We start from the raw sequence: 6,543 nt of genomic DNA, 5'->3' as shown, positions 1-6,543 counted from the left end.
AACAGCGGAGCCGCACCCTCGTTTTCCCGTGCGACGGCTGTTATAGGTACACACAGAAGCTAGCAATCAAAATAAAAGTGACATGCAGATTGGGCACCAGACTGAGTACTACTAGTTAAAAAAATGGCGTGGCCAATTCCTTCTCTCTCCATCATGCATGCATGAGGAGTACTAGTTAAAAAAATTGTCGTGATCAATTTCTTCTCTCTCCATCATGCATGCATGCATTGGCGTCATGAATATTTCCTCTAATGTTTGAGATTTAAAAAGTTTTATCTCTAAAACCATTAACCCAATCAATTGTCTGTTTTAACCATTGACTTGTTCACGACAAGATCTATAAAACTAGATCCCATGTTAATATATTTTCACAACTTTTTTACCGTTCGTACTTGCCACATTGTTTCACCGACTTGCCGTAATACTAACCACTTACTTGTCTGATAAAGAATAACATTATTGCCATTTTTATAATGTTTTGTAATAGCTTACCGTGATTATAATTCCAGTTGCCACAAATGTTTAGATGTGCTTGCCATTAAAAGATCTACCAAGTTGTCGTGTTTTCTCATATAGCTTGTCGGTGCTTAAAAAATTTAGTTGCAACATATGTTTTGCAGCGCTTGCTATTTTTTATTTTACCCTGTTGCTATTTTTCCTTATAAAGCTTGTCAGTTATTGTAAAAACTACTTGTCATGGTGCTTTATTATACTTATTAGTTTAATTCTATCTAGTTGTCGTATCTTTTCATAAAAAGTTTATCGATTGCTTAGTTGTCCTAAAACCTAGTTGCCACAATGTTTTACTGTGATTCTCAATTTAACTTTACTCAGTTGTCTCATATAGCTTGTCAGTTGTTGTAAAAACTAGTTGTTACATTAACAACAATTGCCATTTAAATTATGTCAAGTGGCTAATTATGTTTTCTAAAGCCTGACTACTCATTATAGAAGAGTAGTACTAGTACTGCACTACCGGAAAATAAAGGCAAATGAGTAATACTAGTACTCCCTTCGTCACGGTTTAGAAAGCGTGCATGCAAATTCTCTAGGACCTAGGTGGTTATTGATTGACTGTGAAATGAGTTAAAAAAATAGCATTCACACTACACATGCATATAGAAGTAGTACAACGGAGTACTAATTAACTGCTAGGAGTAAATGCAACGTGCCTTAATCTTTGTCTATTTTGGAAACGCACGCAAGTCTAACTGTACCTTCTAAACTGACGGAGGGAGTACTTTACTACTACCGGAGAAGCACGACAAAAGTTAGCCTCACTACTTCACACTATGGGTGCATGATACTTCTTGATGTAGCAGTCCGATCTATTCTTTAAGAGTAAAAGCTAATTAAAAAGAATCTACGACTAAAATGCACGATGTGCACCTGCGGCATGCAAGCGAAAGGATGCGCATGCGGCCGCCCCACGGAAGAAATCCATGCACACGCTATAATATAGATTTTTTTTCCTTGATTGTTTTAGGATGAAGCGGGGCCATCCTTAAAATCAGGGAGAGGATTAGTGAGGAATGATGGGTTAGTCCGTTAAACTCTATAAATATCTTTCGTAAGTCTAGCATTTTTTATGGGTGCATCACCAACAAGAAAACGAGATACATGAATGTTTTTTCTTTTCTTTTCTTTAAGGAAAATTATCAAGAAAATATAATATTCAATGAAAAGATAAATGGATCCATTCTGTTCCGCTAGTTTTCCATGCGCCGCTAGTTTTTCTCCCCCACGAATGTCACACTCCATTATTTTCCTATTTATGTGCTGCCGCCGCTAGCCGCTACAATCAACATCTCCGAACACCACCATTATTGCCGCTACAAGTCGCGACTTACAAAGGGCTACCCGGTGCTGCAGTCGACACCCAAAGATGATGGACAAGGTGCTATGTGGTACAACGGTGAGTCGACATGCTGCAACGGGTGCCATGAATCTGACAAAATTGAGCTTCTTCACATGCCCTATATCCTCCCCTTGTAGCAACTGACTATTTTTTTTGAAAAAGTTGTGACCCCTATTGAACCAGCTGGTGAGGAAGTCGGAACCGGCAGGGCGAGAAGCTGCAACCACTACTCACAGGTGCTGGAACCGGATCGCTGTCAAGATCGTTTTGCTGCAACCAGAGATATTTTTTGCCAGAACTGACAAGAAGTTTGGCTGGGACTGACGAGATATTTTGCTGTGACCAGCGGCAGCGCCGCGTTAATTGCTGGAACCGCTGATAATTTTTTCTGCAACTAACACATATTTTCCTACGGCCAGCGACTACCAAAGTTTGGTTTGTTGAGGTTTTTTGTTGGAACAAGGTGGTGCAAGCCAACGACAATGGCGAACCGAAGGCCATGATGCTAGGGATGTTGCAACCATGCTGACTGACACTATAAGCCGATGGGAGAGCTGTAATTGTCAATGGCAGAAAGCATGAGTGTTTAAGGGCAAGTGTGGTTGGCATGGGTGGCCGCCGAGAACGAGCGGTGATGCCGTTTGAGATCCGGTTTGGATACCAAGGTTCCTATACCTTTTACCTAAAGAGTGATCCTGAGTTATCGAATCCGAAAAAATACGCACTATGACATATAGTCAAACAAGTTATGAAAATACACACTAATGAGCACGCGCTCAATAATCATACCGAGGGCTTCACAATCATGGATGTGTTATGTTTTTGTCTGCTAATGCATGTTGTTATTAGTATTAAATATGTTCACACTGGTTAATTTGATTTGAAAGAAACAGCTTCACATGCATTATGACATATAGTCAAACAAGTTATGAAAATACACACTAATGAGCGCGCGCTCAATAATCGTGTCGAGAGCTTCACAAACATAAGTATTGTTTTGGTTTTCTTAATTTTAAAAAAGCCATATCTTTTAAATCGTGCATCGGAATTTAGATCCGTCTTCGCTCATGGATTTTTCGCGATGAGATGTTTGAAACTAGACCCCACATGGGTATGTTTCGACAATTTTTTTTATGCCAACTTTGATGTTGTATGGTGCAACTTCAGTACTGTATTGTGCAACTTTAATACTACATGGTGTACTTTTTTTAAAACCAGTTTTTGGAGCTGCATGATCTAACTTCACATGAGGTTGCAACCTAGCAACCATGAAAACTTGATGTGCAACTAGTCTCTTGTCCCGACCAACTATGTAATAGTCGATGTACAACCCTTGTCCCTATTCGTGGATGTGTAATTTTTTTACAATTAACACACCCTGGCCCACCTCCCCTACTAGTGATTTGTGCAACTTAGTCAGTTATTCGAGCCAACTTCCTATTACTCGATGTGCAACTCCTTCCCCTAACTACGTATGGATATGTAGTTTCGGTTGGCGGGGGCAACAAACGGAGTTGCACAAAGTCTGCTAGGCAATTGGCCGGAGCAACATATAAAGTTGCACATCTCAAAGGCAGGGATAGTTGGATGGTGAAATTTTCACATTCATGGGGTAGTGAAAAGTTGCATATTCATGAGGGTAGTAAAAGTTGCATATAAACGAGGCGCTAAAGTTGTGTATCTCACTAGAGGAGTGGTTCAGCGTGATAGTAGGGAAATTACACATCCACGAGGTATGAGGGATAGTTGCACATCACTGGTAGACAGTTGACGGTGAAAGTATCCAAAGTTGGACATCCACTGCTAGACAGTTGACCGATGCATCAAAGAGTGAAAGCACAACCATGAGCAGGAGGGAAGTTGCACATGAACTACTAGGGAGTTGGCCTCGGCAAAACACGAATTTGAACATCTCACTAGGAGGAGGTAGTTTGGGGGTAGATGTGCCATTAGTGAAAACTACACTTCCACGGGGTGGGCAGAAAATTGCACATCAACTATGAGGTAGGTGCACGTCCACTGTCAGGTAATTGCACAAAACAAAGGCTAAATTACACAGAAAAATGTCAAAACATATCCATGTGGCATCTAGTTTTGAAGATCTCGTCATGAAGAATCCAACGGTGAAGACGGATCTGAATTCGAACACGCGGTTTGAAAGATATGGCCTTTTCAAAATTTGGAAAGCCCTAATTAAGTGCATTCACATCTGTGTGGATGGTTTACATTTACTTTTTACTTTTTCTATTCACACGTGTTCAGTTTTTCTAATATGAATTTAGGGGACAAATTGTTTCCATTTATAGATTATTAGAGGGATAAAATATTACACTTTATAGATTAGAGACCAGAAATTTCCTTTTTGGGCGACCGCTTGCTAGCAATCCCAGGGTGGCCGGGCGCGTGCTAGATGCATTATTATCGAATTAAATTCTAATTTTCTAGCTATACTTTTAACAATATTTTTGGGTGTAAACATTGATATGAAAATAGGCATATATAAGAAGTCTTACTCTCATAATCTTATATTTGTTCATGAGATCTTGTCTTGATAACAAACATAGCTCTCCAAGACAACCACTATGGTGTGCCTGCTACGCTATGAAGTCACACATGTGTCCAAAGTACATCTTGATTGGTGCACGACGTGCATTAAAAGTAAGTTGTCCAACAACATTTGTTCTTACCATCATGTATGGTTACCTCACTATTAATGAATAAATATTCACACAACAACATTGAACATTTAATGACTACACCTCATTCATGATGGCCCAACTTGGTTTCTTCTCTTAATTATTAAATAAGATCAATGGCGATTCTCTTTCTAAATTGGTAATTCTCTTATGAAGGACTTTACATTTGAAAAATAATGTGATATTTGGGGATGGAAAGGCCTCTCCGTCAACATTTGTCACCTTCCTGGCTAATTTGTGAACTTCCTTTAGTAGTATCACTAGGGAGTCGGGCATGTTGTGCCTATATAAAGGCAAATTTATTATTAGCAATACTCCAATTTGAGTTTCTATCCCTTCTCAATTTGCCTGGGAGGCACCTCTTGCGAGAACTTGTAAGGTAAATGTTGATGCAAGTTCCCTCGTTGATGATTATTATGCAAGCTCTCATATTGTGGCTTAGAGATCGCAAGGGATAGGTCATTTTGTTTTCCTGCACCAGTTATGTTGTAGTGTGGGGGGAGGGGTGCTTTATGCTTGCCTTGTGGTTCTTCATATTGCTCTGGCTTTAAATAATCCCATAATTATGAAAATGGAATGTCTATTCGTGAAGGATTATTTATCCAATGATGCCTTGGATAGATCAGCCTTGGGGATCACTAGGGTTTTGCAGATTTTTTTCTCCGAAGAAGATCAATACACATGCAAATGGGGTACCACATGAGATTGCAATTTGTTTATGATATCCAAAACAGATGGGTTATGAGTAGGTAATGTGCCCTGCCGTGTGACATATTTTGTAATGAACGATTGTGTGACTTTGGTTTAAATTAATATATGTTTTAAAGTATAGTATACCAAGAGATAAACTAGATAGATAGAAAACACAATGAATAATTGTCAATGCAGGTAATCATACTTCTGTAATACATTCCAGTCATTATTTTAAAAAGAGGTGAACACCAGAAATTTCAGTAATAGAAATAATAATCCCATTAAAGTGTCGCCCTTTGTTGGGTCACACTATTCTAGTATAGAAAAAATATTGGTGCTATCAAGTTCATATCTTTTATTTTTTTTGAACCATGCACGAGAACTGCATGTCAATAGATAGAAGAAAGACCCATACAAAATTTAACGACCAAAAGAACATTTTGTTTGAAACGGTGCAATAAGCTTTGTCTCAGCCATTAATTAAGGGGGAAAGAAAGTTGAAGTTCCAATAAAACGCAAAACCATCAGAACAAATACAAAAAAGGTCACTACTTTCCCGGCATGAGTTGACCCAAACGCTTTGCTTCCGCGATGACCCAAAGTCTTACTTCTTTTTAATCTCCAACATGAGAATAGTTGTAGGGGTGGATTTGTGTTAGAAGACCCTTGTATTCCTCTAATTTCAAATGTTCCAACACATGAGCATAGTGATAGATGCCATAGCATTCCTATTGGGAATGTTGCTTTCGGACATTTTTTATCCACCAATCTTTTGTGGACCTCTCCATAGCACAAGCGTAGGTGTCGAGGTGCATGAGTTGGAGTCAATCTCGAGGCATATTCCAAATCCTCAAGGTGTAGCGGAATTGTATAGTAAGTGGGAGGAGGTTTTTGGCTCTATTTTGCATAAACGACAAAGTTCACAATTTGACCAAGCATGTTTGCCAAACCTATCCGCCATCCAAATCCTTCAATGATGACCAACCATGTAAAGACTTTGGCCTGCGGGGGGTGGGGGTGTCCATACCGTGTTGTTCATAGTGTTATGGATTGTCCCTAAAATTGCACTTTGTACATCAAGGCTGCCAAGTAGTGTTCACTTGTCGTGTTCTTCCAAGAGATGGCATCATCGGTGTCCTCAAGGAGTGAATTCCACGTAGCTCCAACCAAAGGGAGATGAACTCGCCAATGTGATCCATGGAAACGATGTTGAGTATTTTAATCTTTAGAATCCAAGGATTGTCCTTGATCGCATCCTTGTCCTTCCAATTCTATCTTTGGGGTAATCTCCTTGGG

This window comes from Hordeum vulgare, chromosome 6H, assembly GCF_904849725.1.
Source record: "Hordeum vulgare subsp. vulgare chromosome 6H, MorexV3_pseudomolecules_assembly, whole genome shotgun sequence".
NCBI lineage: Eukaryota > Viridiplantae > Streptophyta > Magnoliopsida > Poales > Poaceae > Hordeum > Hordeum vulgare.
This window is presented reverse-complemented; position numbering follows the sequence as displayed.